This window comes from Solanum tuberosum, unplaced genomic scaffold (assembly GCF_000226075.1).
Source record: "Solanum tuberosum cultivar DM 1-3 516 R44 unplaced genomic scaffold, SolTub_3.0 scf00021, whole genome shotgun sequence".
Taxonomy (NCBI): Eukaryota; Viridiplantae; Streptophyta; class Magnoliopsida; order Solanales; family Solanaceae; genus Solanum; species Solanum tuberosum.
In genome coordinates, this window is record NW_006238947.1 from 1,891,498 (window position 1) to 1,905,696 (window position 14,199).

The window sequence follows — 14,199 nt, forward strand, 5'->3', positions numbered from 1 at the left end:
TCAAGAAAAGAGAAAAGTGAAAAAAAGACCCAAAAAAAAGAAAATAAGAGAAAAGAAAAGTTGGAAAAATAAAAAATAAATCCAATAACAACAAAAAACAAACTTCCTGAACTACGTTCGACCTGATTCTTGCTTTGACAAAATACGTAGGCAGCCTTATTCTGAGATTCGGTCCAACCAAGAAAAAATCTATAAGATCCTCATCACAAAAACTGGGGCAAAAATAAGATATTATTATTATTATTTTATTTTTACAAAAAAAGTCGATTTCAAAAGTTGTAAGTCTTAATCCTGTTACACAGTATCTTTGAGCTTTCATGTCAATCTTTTCTTTGTGACCCTGTCCAAAAGTCACGTTACAATCCAAATAAAGACCTTCTGATCAATTTTTAACAATGACAAGTCAAGCAAACTTTTAGTGCTGATTATATAAGGGAAAATGTCATGTCACTCGCATAAAGAGTGAAAATGAGGGAATCTTATCGAAGAAAATCCCCGAAAGCCCTATAGGAGATCATTTGAGTTGAGAGAAATTAAAAAAATGAGAGAGTCTTATTGGTGAAAACCCTCAGGGCACCGTAAGACGATAGTAAGTGAGAGAACCAAAAAAGAGAGAGACTTGTCTATGAAAACGTTTTGAGGCACCACCAGTCAAGTGTTAGTCATAAATCTAGTGCAAAAGTTGGATTATAGAAGTCTGACTTCAAGGTTTAAAGTTTGACAAAAATGAAGTTTAGATTGATTGGACAGACCAGACCATTTAATCCAAATTGCATGTCATGATCATTAGAATTGACCACCACTATCAATAAAGTCCATTTATTTTTTAATTTTTTTTCTTCTCAAAAGGTCAAATATTATTTCTTTTTATTTTCTGTCGCTCAATTTGATCTTGAGTCGGTCTTCACTAAGCAAGCAGAAAATGATGTCAAAATTGCTACAATCTCTTCAATTACACAAAACAAAGTTTAGTCAGCACATCCATCATGACATGATTCAAGAAATAGTGATGTGCATAGTAACTTGTCAACAATTGATAATTTTTGAGAATTTCTATGAAACAAGATTCAATTATTGTTGGAGGGTGGAAACAATACGACAAATCTGAAGTTTGAAGTTCTAAACAATTAGAGTTATTTTCAAGATTATCAAGGTGGGTTGACTAGCAAACGAAAATAGTCTGCCCCAACTGATATGGTTCAACATTGCAATAACAGGAGCAATCATCTCCACAAGCCAATGTAATTTTTTATTTTTATTTTATTATTATTTTTTTCTTCTTTCTTTTCCCAAACAAGGAAAATGTTGTTGCTGACATAAAGGTTATCTTGAAACCTCAAAATTTGAAAATCATTGCAAGAAAAGAAAATTCATGGATTACATTAGTTTTTTTTTTTTTTTTCTCCTAGGATAATCACTTCCTAGTCTGAGATGTTTACTTTTTTTCCCATTTTCTTTTAGAATAAATGTTTCTGAACATTATTTTTTTCTTTCTCTGGGGATATATACACTTTTTAGTTTGAAACATTTATTATTTTGAAGCTTACCATTACTAATTACTCACAAAACTTTTTTGGTGCAAACTGGGACAAAAAAGAAATGTTGTGATGATTTCATTTGATGATTCTATATAGCAGGACCTTCTTCATAATGGGATTAGCAGGACCCTCCTCATAATGAGACTTAGATTAGCAGGACCCTCCTGGATAATGGATCTAGCAGGACCCTCCTCATAATGGGATTAGCAGGACCTTCCTCATAATGAGATTTAGTTTAGTAGGACCTTCCTCATAATGGGACTAGAAGGACCCTCCTCATAATGGGATTAGCAGGACCCTCCTATATAATGGGATTTAGATTAGCAGGACTCTCCTATATAATGGGATTTAGATTAGCAGGACCCTCCTCATAATGGAATTAGCAGGAACCTCCTGAACAATGGGATTTAATGTTGAAGGACCCTCCTGGACAATTGGAAATTAGTATAGCAAGACCCTCCTGGGCAATGAAATTCAATATAGCAGGACCCTCCTGGACAATGAAATTCAGTATATCAGGACCCTCCTGGACAATGGGATTAGCAGGACCATCTCACATAATGAGATTTGGTTACTTTCTCCTAGGATAAACACTTCCTAGTCTGAGACCGTTAATTTTTATTGTTTTCCTAGGATAAGCACTTCCCAGTATGCGTTTGTTTATTTATTTTAAAAATAAATAAAATTACATCTGCTAATAACTCACAAAAAATTTCCAATGAAAACTGGGGCAATTTTTTTTGTGTATTTCTTTTGTTTGTGATGGTTTTCAGGTTTCTTCAAGCGAAACATGGATTTGAAATTCAAGAACAGAGTTTCAACTCTTTTCAGAATGATCAATCCCATGATAGCCAGAATCAGCTTCTTTAATGCATGTAGTAACCTGACTTCCTCACATCATTTTCTATTCAGCTTTTGATCAAGAAAACATGCAGTCATTCAAGAACATATTCAAATTGTCATTTCGAAGAGTGTCAAATACTCACTCTAAGTGGCAAGTTAAGCATCAGATTCATTTAAGATCAAGATACTCACAAAAATCAAGGTGATATCTCAAATTGAAGACTCAAGTGAAGACTCAAGAGAAGCTGTATAGTTAGGAGCTTGTACTTTTATTTTCCTTTTGACTATTAGTTTTCATTTTTTTTATTGAAAGGATAGGAGCCGCGACCTGGAGCCTCGATGGAACCTCACTTAACTTCAAAATCATCACCTCATATCCTTGAACTACATGTGACCTGATTCCCTTATAACCCGGGATATGTAGGATGTCCAAAACCACAACTCGGTCGCACAAATTTTTCCTTCAAATACAAGTTCCGTCAAAACTTGTCACATTATCTACTTCTTTGTCTGAAAAATCTTCATGTTCCATTCAAAGAGGGGCAAACTGTAGACATGTAATTTTTGACCGAACTTAAGTTTTACACCATTTTTAGAGGTTAAATATTTTATAAAAATCTAAAATAAATATTTTTGACTTTTACCTTATTTTATTAACTTTATTTTAAAGGATTGGAAAACAACAAAAAACATAATCATATTTTGTGGTAAGTTTTATTATTATTATTATTATTATTATTATTATTATTATTATTATTATTATTATTATTATTATTATTATTATTATTATTATTATTATTATTATTATTATTATTATTATTATTATTATTATTATTATTATTATTATTATTATTATTATTATTATTATTATTATTATTATTATTATTATTATTATTATTATTATTATTATTATTATTATTATTATTATTATTATTATTATTATTATTATTATTATTATTATTATTATTATTATTATTATTATTATTATTATTATTATTATTATTATTATTATTATTATTATTATTATTATTATTATTATTATTATTATTATTATTATTATTATTATTATTATTATTATTATTATTATTATTATTATTATTATTATTATTATTATTATTATTATTATTATTATTATTATTATTATTATTATTATTATTATTATTATTATTATTATTATTATTATTATTATTATTATTATTATTATTATTATTATTATTATTATTATTTATTTATTTTTATTCGTTAGTTGTGACCTCTTAAAAATGAAAGATCATGGCATTGTTCTTGTCTTCATTTATATAATAATGAAAAAGTAGGAATTGTTAGGCTAAAAATAAGTAAATAAATTATTGTTGTTTTATTTTATCAAACAGAAAATGAGACTTATTTTTAACAATTCGGTATTGTGTTGTTGGATTAGAAAGTGTATGTTTAATTTTGACGTCAACTTTAAGAATGGTAAAGAATAAAATGATATGAAAATGATCCAAAATTTATTCTAAAAGTTTAGTATTTTACTTTATTTGCTTTTCTTTATAAGGAATAAATATTTTCGTTTAACTTAGATCAAACACTTAAATAAATAAAAAAATATTTGTTTCAATTAAGAATGTGGTTACACATCTTTTTTTGAGATATTAAAATAAACTCAAGGATGCGGTGACGCACCTTGTCCACTAATATAATTAGTTTTTATTAATTTAAGGTAGTGACATATAAAAAAATAAGGTAATTAAGTGTGATGCAAAGAAGACAGTTATGTCTCTAAAATGTCAAGATCGAGAATGCAGTTATGCATCCGGCTTAAGACTAATAAAAATTCAAACAATTAAAACATGCAAGCAAGCCATGGCCTGAAATAATATATCCAAGAATATTTTAAAGTAGGTAGAAGTCAATAAAAGCGACCGTGCTAAAATCACGGGACTCGAGGGATGCCTAATACCTTCCCCTCGGTCAACAGAATTCCTTACCTGAATTTCTGGTTCGCAGACCAAATAAAGAGTCATTTCCTTTTGATTAGGGATTAAACAAAAATGTGACTTGGAACACCACAACTCAATTCCAAATGGCGACTCCGAAACATAAAAATAATCCCTAAATCAATAACGTCACTTAAAATAGAAAAACCCTGCCGCCGTGCGCGAAAAGGGATGTGACAGCTTCCCCAACTTTACCCTCACTGGGATACCTCAGAAATTACACTAGTACCTCGTGCTACTAACTACCTTCTTAGTTAACCTACTACTAGGTTCTTGATCCCAGCCTAACCATTCTACCCCGTAGATAAGTTCACAAAACGTAACTACAACTATTCCGACTAACCACCCACGACTTGCTCTTATTTTCTCCTTTATATTACCCAGTCCTCGCCACATGGTACATTATATCAAGCTCCCTAACTACTAACCACGAACCCCTTTCTCTAAGGTGGAATCCACTTAAGTATTTACATCACGTACACTACCTCCACTTCTCACCTTTGCAACACACAGACAACCCTTGTCTCTCAAACCCTAACAACTCTTGAACCCTTTACCCTCACCGTTCCATTCAACAACGAGATACATAACGAGTTAAATCAACATAATAGAACAAACATATATAGGTCATCATAATCATTTACCCTTCTGGAGCAATGCAATGTCAATACCATTAAGACCAGGCACAACTTCACAATTCTCAAGATACACAATTATGTCAAGTCATTGGTTCTCTCATGGAACACAAACCCAAATTGTTAGCATACCGGAACGTAGTACACAATCCAATGATTATGCCGAAACATGGCAACCGATCCCATAATTATGCCGGAACGTGGCAACCAATCCAAGTTAGTGTGTCGGAACGCAACATCCGATCCATTCAACAAACCACAATCACAATCACAATGTATATCCTCATAATCATACAACAAGAGGTGATTCTTGGCATACAATTGTTCAATTATCCTCATATTCAACTAGTGTGATCAATAATGCAATATTCGCATACATACATGTATTATAATGAAGCAAGAGAAAACATACATCACACAATCATAAAATCACAACCATCACCTGCGAACTATTTATCTACGTATATCATGTAAACATTAATTCGACCATACTTAGCCCTAGTTCATCATCTAAGGCTCCTTCCTATGATTTAATCGTCTTACGTTCGGTGCACGAAGGCCTACACATAATTCCTAGCATTGATTATCATTATACTACGCAATGGGCACAGATTTATAACTACTCAATTAATAAAACCTAGCCTACCTGGGCGCCAAGCAGCTGCACGGAGTTTTGGTCTTCGATTCTTGTTTTCGGAACTTGTGACGGTGATCTTGACCGGAAATCCGCAATCCATCGACATCCTTACGCTAGAAATCTCTCTCTCCATCTTTCCCAAGCTTGGAGCAGCTTTTTTGGGGGTTTCTATGGTGTTTTACGAGTAATTTAGGTATTTTAGGAAGAAGGAGGAAATAAAAATTTGCGTTTTTACATTATATCTCGCCTATCCCACCCTGGCGACTACTTGCCCCGCTATGGCGCTGCCGCCCAGGCGGGACAGTGACCTAGAATTTCCCAAATTTTTGCTTTTCCCAAATAACGACTGTTTGGATTGTTACACTAAAAGACTTTATTTTAGATAAAATCGTCTTTTCATCGTTTCTCTTAAATTATTATACCTTACTTTAATATTATATATTACATATTGATGTTAATAAACATAATATACTCATTGAATAGGTATGAGCCTTAATGTGGATAAAAAGTACTCCCTCAGTTCATTTTCACTTTATCACAATTTGATTTGATACACCTATTAAGAAAATAATTAATGATATAGGTATTCTACCAAACTATTCCCTATTAAATGATGTCTTGAAAAATAATTTAGAAAATAAATAGTTAATGCTAACGGTAAAACATGTAAAAAAATTATTGTCTTTTCTTGATATATCAAAACTGACGAGTAAAAATGAATATTAATTTTAGGAATAATTGACAAGTAAAAGTGAACGGATGGAGTATGTGACATCAAAGTTGAGATTAGAAGTCCACATCGGTAAAATACAAGAGAGATGTTGGTATATAAGTAAGCATACCTTACCAATTAGTGACGCGTTTTAAAATCGTGCGGGCCTAGGCCCAAAGCTGACAATATTACTAGTGGGCTCGATCGTTACAAAGTAATTAAAAGATAATAATAAGGTAGGAGTTCTAACGTTATAAAGAGTAAATTTTAGGTTTAACAAACATAAAAATCATATTTGTATGTTATAGTTATAGTTTGCATAATTGAGTTCCATGACAAATTTTATGTTTCTTATGGAGAATCAGATTTGTATAAATCGTATGCAGATATTCGCTTGTATAAAAGCGCAGCGATTGTATATGTATATCGGTTAGATAATTGTATGTATGTAACTACTATGTATATGTTCAATGCTTGTGTTTGTATATCTGCATAAAAGTTGAATTTGTATACAATTGAATTGAAATAAAGCATTTGTATATCAATTCTCTCTCTCTTGCTTTATACAACACAAATTATACATTGTAATTTGTATAATTTGTGTTTGTATATAGCGAGAAAGAGAGAAAGACAAAAGATGACTGATAGGGGAAGATCTGTATTTGTATAATTATAAGTGTATAGGACGAAAATATATGTATTTGTATTTGTATATACACTTTTCTCTCGCTTTATACAAATATTTTATATAAGTTCTCCTTTTTATTTCACATTAAAAGTCTTTCACCTTTTTAGACTCTTAAGATGGAAAGTTTTATAACTCCTAAATATGGTAGTTTATGGAATCTTAAAGTCAAATCTTTGTAATTGACTTCAAAATACTAAAATTATTGAAAGCCAATAGCAATAAATATGTATCTTCTGATTTTACAGTCAAAATCATTCAGAAAGCCACAATTTTATATGTATGATGAAGATATATCAAATGTAATGTGACTTTCAATTGATAGTGTGATTTTTGTACCCTCTCTAAATAGCCCTAACTGTCAATTTATTCACTTTCATGCTATCCATGACACTCATGCCAACTAGGAAACGTTTAAAAAGAAGGATTGATCGACTTTTAGATTGACAAACTTTTAAAAGAAATATTCTATTTCATGTTTTAGTTTATAAACTCGACTAATGTAATATTTTTTAATTTTATTTCGCGTGAGTTTTAACTTAATTTATTACAAATATTTGTGTTAAATTATTGTACTCATATATAATGTAGTTTATTTTTTGTTTACTTTTTCTATTTTAATCAATACATGTGAAGTAACTATTTTTTATCAATTCCTAGCCTAGTCCAGATTTGGACGAAATTTGAGTCATGTGAGGTTTAGGGAAATCTGGTAATGAATGAGAGGTTCAATGTTATGAACACCAACTCAGCTGAAGTTGCACATACCCCTAGTCGAGTCAGCAGCCAGGTCAATATTCCTCAAGTAACAGAAAGCGTGAGACGCAACACAAGAGTGAGAAAGCAACCAACAAAGTTAACGTATTTCGTTTGGCATCCAAATAATGGAACGCGTGAAGTCTAAAACAAGAAATTTGGAGAGTTAGCACTACATATAAATACCCAGTAGCATAAGCATTAGAGTAGGCAAGTTTTATGTGAAAGTTCTGTATCCCCTCACCCCCATTCTTCTGTCGTTCTCATCACCTTCTTTGTAGCTTTTAATTTTCCTGCAATTCATTATCAGTCTTATTTCCCATTGTAATTGACAGTTAGCAATAAATTACTATTTGGTGTCATTGAGTTCATTCTATTGGTGCTTTCATTGCTCGATCTCCATGACTGGGTTTTCGAGTTCCGGTGTTCCTACTGCTGTTTCTTCATCCTCGTCGGTGGTTCCATCTAAAGAGATCTCTGAGTTGTGGGCCTCGGTTGCAGATCTCCTTAAGGCCTTTGCTGGGCAACATAAATTGCTCTTGGATTTGATGTCTCAGGTGGCTAATACTTCACACTCCCAAGCAGTTGATGCGGCGGCTCCGACCGGCACCCCGCTCGTCCCATTCATGCGGCATAAACCGGCTTCGATTAAGATGTCTCGTTTCCATGGTGATAATCTCGAGAGCTGGGTCTTTCAGGCAGAAAGGTATTTCGATTTTTATAATATTTTTTAGGATCATAAACTATCCCTCGCTTCATTCTATTTGGATGGCGAGGCCCGCGAATGGTATCGTTGGTTATTCTGGAACAAGCAATTGAGTGATTGGACTAATTTTGCTTTGAAAGTGACAAGTAGATTTCTTAAGTGTACCTTGCTTCCTACAGAGGTACGTTTGTCCAAACTCCAGCAGACTTCCACCGTCGTCGATTTTCAGGTTGGGTTTGAGTCTATTGCTAATGAGACTAATGATGTCCCTGAATCGTGGTTGGTTCCAGTGTTCACTTCTGGCCTCCGAGCAGATATTCAAACTGCAGTTCTGGTCCATAAACCCAAAACATTGGATGAGGCTTTTGAATTAGCCCATACTCATGAACAACGCCTCTTGTTTGAGTGGGGTGGGCCTCTTAAACCAGCCTTCACAAATTCCCCTCCTCTAAACCAACCTTCACAAGTTCCATTAATGATTCAAGGGTGTCTTCTCACTATGGACTTCTTTTTCCTGGCGATGCATGGTTCAGATATTGCCTTAGGGGTTTCGTGGCTAGCTACTTTGGGTCGTGTTGTTACTGATTATGGTCAGCGGATATTTGAATTTGAGTTAAATGGGCAAAAATTCAATTGTAGAGGTGAGTCATCTATTGATATCCTGCCGGTCCAGCTTCAATGTTTACGACACTTATGTGCTACTGATGTTATTGCCACCTACTATCATTTGCAATTAATTAGGGCTACACCTTCAAAATCTCCTGAGACTACTCCCCCAGTGATATCTGCTTTATTGGACTCCTTCGGGGACGTTTTTACTAAACAGCAGGGACTTCCGCCTACCCATATTCAAGACCATGCTATTCATTTGGCTCCAGCCACAGGGGCTGTTAATGTAAAGCCCTACCGATATCCTTATTTTTAGAAGCAGGTGATGGAACAATTAGTGAATGAAATGCTTTCTGAAGGTATTATTCGCCCTAGCACCAGCCCCTTCTCTTCCCCGGTGCTACTGGTTCGTAAGAAGGATGGCTCTTGGCGCTTTTGTGTTGATTATCGGGCATTAAATGATATCACCATACGGGATCGATTTCCTATCCCCACGATTGATGAATTATTTGACGAACTATATGGTGCAAAATATTTTTTGAAACTCGATTTGCTGTCCGGTTATCATCAAATTCGAGTTTGACCCAAGGATATTGAGAAAACAGCATTTCGCACCCATGAAGGGTACTATGAATTTTTAGTAATGCCATTTGGGCTTTCTAATGCCCCATCCACTTTCCAAGAGACAATGCATTATGTGTTTCGTCCCTTTTTACGGCGATTTGTCTTGTTTTTTTTTACGACATTTTGATATATAGCCCTACATGGGAGCTTCACTTGGATCAACTCAAGTTGGTTCTGTCAACCTTGAGAGAGCATCAGTTGGTTGCCAAGCTCTCCAAATGTGCTTTTGGACAGAAGACTGTGGATTATTTAGGTCGTGTGTTATCCCAACATGGGTTAGCAGTAGATCCCTCAAAGATTACCACTATCCAGCAGTGGCCTGCTCCTCGCAATATTAAGGAAGTTCACAGCTTCTTAGGGTTAGCGGGCTACTATAGACGTTTCATTCGCAATTATGCTATGCTTGCGAGTCCCTTGACTGACTTACTGTGTACTGATTCTTACTCTTAGACCCCTATTACTCAGGCTGCCTTTGAGAATCTTAAGAGTTGTCTTAGTTCTACACCAGTATTAGCGTTGCCTGACTTCAGTCAACCATTTCAGGTTGAAACTGATGCATCTGGGAAGGGCATTGGGGAGGTTCTCTCTAAAAAAGGACATCCAATTGCTTATTTCAGCCAAAAGTTATGTCCTAGGATGCAACAAGCTTCTACTTATGTGCGCGAAATGTTGGCTATTACTCAAGCTGTTAGCAAATGGCGTCAATATCTATTGGGTAGATGGTTTATCATCATCACTGACCAGCAGGCTCTTAAGAATCTCACCAATCAAGTAATAAAGACCCCAGAGCAACAAAAGTGGCTGTGCAAACTTGTGGGTTATGATTTTGAGATTGTGTATCGTCCGGGAAAACACAAACTTGCTGCAGATGCATTATCTCGTTTACCATATATTTCACTAATGGCTCTTTCAAGTCAATCCTTTCAGTTATTTGACACTTTGCGCCTGGAAAACACAGAGAATCCTGAATTACTGTCTATACAGCAGGGACTTCGCGATGATCTTGCAACATACCCCGGTTATTTGTATCGATGAGGGCTCTTGTTCTTTAAAGGGCGCTTGGTACTACCTGCTAATTCATCACCTCGCGTCCACTTTATCAATGAGTTCCACTCATCACCTGTTGGGGGTCATTCAAGCATTGCTCGTACCTTTCATTGTTTATCTTCCAATTTTTATTGGAAAAATATGTGTCATGACGTCAAGGTGTTCACAGCCTCTTGTCAGATTTGCCAGCAAATGAAGGACCACCATCATCATCATGTGGGCCTTTTAGAGCCTCTCCTAATTCCCGAGTAGGTATTCGAGGAGATGATGATGGATTTTGTGACTTGCCTACCCCTGTCTCGCGGTAAAATGACTATCATGACTGTAGTCGATAGATTGTCCAAATATGGCCATTTCGTACCACTACCTGCCACTTTCACAGCTTTAACTGTTGCTGAAGCTTTTGTGGCCCATATTCTCAAACTTCACGGTCCTCCTAAGTCCATTGTCACTAATCGTGATCCTCGTTTCCTACATGTGTTCTGATAGGAACTTCATCGCCTCCAAGGGACATCCTTAGCCATGAGCACTGCTTACCATCCTCAGACGGATAGCCAATCTGAGGTTCTCAATAAATGTGTTGAACAATATTTGCGTTGTTATGTGGCAGATTCGCCAACTGACTGGGTCAACATGCTTCCTTGGGCAGAGTATCGGTATAATACTTTTTTCCAGACCTCGGCTGGTATGTCTCCTTTTCAGGCCTTGTATGGTCGTGCCCCACCAACTCTAGCTCGTTATGTTATTGATGGAAGCTCCCATGAACTGGTAGAGCAGTTCTTCCTTCACCGCGATGAGGTTTTGCAGTCGCTCAAAGCAAACTTGTTGCGGGCTCAAGGTCGTATGAAGAAATTTGCTGATAAAAAATGCACAGATGTCACTTTGGAAATTGGTGATTGGGCGTAATATCAACACTGGGGCAGTAGTCAACCTAGTTTTCAATTCCTGAAAACTTTTCTCACAAGCTTCAGACCATTGAAACTTCGTTAAATTCTGAGTTAACTTAGTCAATGGGGATAAAATAGACGAAATCCCCTCGACGAACCTTCTATAATAACCAGTCAATCCCAAGAGACTCTTAATATCAGTTAAAGATGTGGGTCTAGGCTAGTTCTGCACTGCCTTAATCTTTTGATGTCAACTTGAATTCCATCACCTGAAATAATGTGGCCTAAGAACGCCATTGACTCAAGCCAATACTCACACTTAGAGAATTTAGCTTACAACTCTCTATCCTTGAGATTTTGAAGAACTACTCTGAGATGGCTAGCATGATCCTCCTCATTCCTCGAATAAATTAGAATGTCATCAATGAGTACGATAACAAACATATATAGATAAGGCTTAAACACTATGTTCATAAGATCCATGAACGTTGCAGGAGCATTAGTCAAACCAAAAGACATGACTAAAAACTCGTAATGACCATAGTGGGTCCTAAAAGTTGTCTTAGGAATGTCACTTTCTCTTAACTGATTATAACCAGATCTAAGGTCTATTTTAGAAAAACAAGTGGCACCTTAAAGTTGATCGAAAAGATCATCAATTCTCGAAAGAGGATACTTATTCTTGATAGTAACCTTGTTCAACTGACGGTAATCTATACACATTCTAAGAGAACCTTCTTTCTTCCTCACAAATAAAACCGGAGCGCCCAAATGTGAGACACTTGGTCGAATGAAACCTTTCTTAGGAAGGTCTTTCAACTGCTCTTTTAACTCTTTCAACTCAACTAGAGCCATTCTATATGGCAGAATAGAGATAGGACGAGTATCGGGAAGAATATCTATACCAAAGCCTATTTCTCTCTCAGAAGGGACTCAGAAAAGATCATCTGGAAACTCACTCACAAATTGAACTGACTGAATATGTGGTGTCTTAACACTAGAGTCATTAACTCAAACTAAGTGATAGATACACCCCTTGGAAACTAACTTTCTCGCCTTAAGGTAAGAAATAAAACGACCCTTAGGCACTGCTGAATTTTCCTTAAAGTACGAAATAAAAATAACTTTCTCGCCTTAATATTTGCAAAAGACTTCTCTGAAGACTCGAAAGATCTCTCAAGACTTGACTCTTAACTCTACCTTGAATATGAATTACGAATTCAAGATGATGATTCATGTTATGAATGATTTCTAAATGTTTAGAAGTAGTGTAGGGTAGTGAGAATCAAAAGGGAGTAAAGGTACCCTTTGAAAGAAATCAGACGGCCTAAGCTATGGAGAAAGGGTTGGAACAGGCGACCCTAGTGCAGGGCACCACCCCCTGTACGACAGAGCATCTCTATTGGCCCAATGGTGAGGCGACGCTCTATCCCTTGCCCAGAAAACCCTGACGAATTTCTTTCTCGTTTTCTGATCCTAACTCGCCTAGAATCGAATGGTATCTTCCCCACTCACTTAGATTCGAATACCCAACATATGTACACGATAATCTACTCATAACAACCTTCAAATTACAAATACTCATCTCAAGAATTCATCAAAACCCTAACAATCAAGATTACCAATGGAATTTCAAGAAAACTCGTCAAGAACTCAAATCTTTCAACCTCAAGAATGAAATTGCATTAAAATAGCATGATTGGCGTGTGGGTTAACAAACCCAACACTATGAGAACCTACATACCTCTTAGGGATCAAACCCTGGGATAAACAACCCACGATCTGCAAGAAATCTTGATGAACGCCTTGAACATTTCCCTCTTTTCTCCTCTTTTCTCTGCTTGATTCTAAAACCATAAGCGTATTTTGGGATATTGAAAACTGACCCAATCAGATTTGACCCCAAAATATTACTAATTTTGTTTTAATCTGATTGGGTAAGGAAAATACTAAAATACGCCTCATAATTCCGGGTAACTTTCCTTTCTGGACAAACTGACTTCAAATGGGAATATCTTCCTCATACGAGCTCGAAATGTACCAAACTCAGTGGAGTTGGAAAGAAGATTCCAAGACCTTTCATTTGATATCTTATGGGCCACCTAGTTCATCCTGTACTGAAAGTTATGGTCCTTTGAAGTTGACTCAAAAACTCACAACTTAAGCATAACTTACAATATTTTAGATTTTGCTATTTCCTATTTAGTTCTTTCTAATTTTAACTCTTTCAAATACCAAGGTGTTACAAAAATAAACTCATACGAATAGTAAATTACTTTTAAGGCTCCAAACTTTAATACTTTATTAAATCATACAATGGACTACTTTATTAATAGCATAACTACATATAATATATTAATTAATGAGTGCACAAAATAAAAATTACTAACATTGCAATCTCCAATAGTCGATAATTATTGTGTTGAGCTATTTTTTAATAGTACTCTAATTTTTGTTTGCATTGTTAATTAATTGCTTAAACTTGATCTCACCAACATGGTCGGAGCTATGGATTGGACACCCTTCGCCGAAAAATTA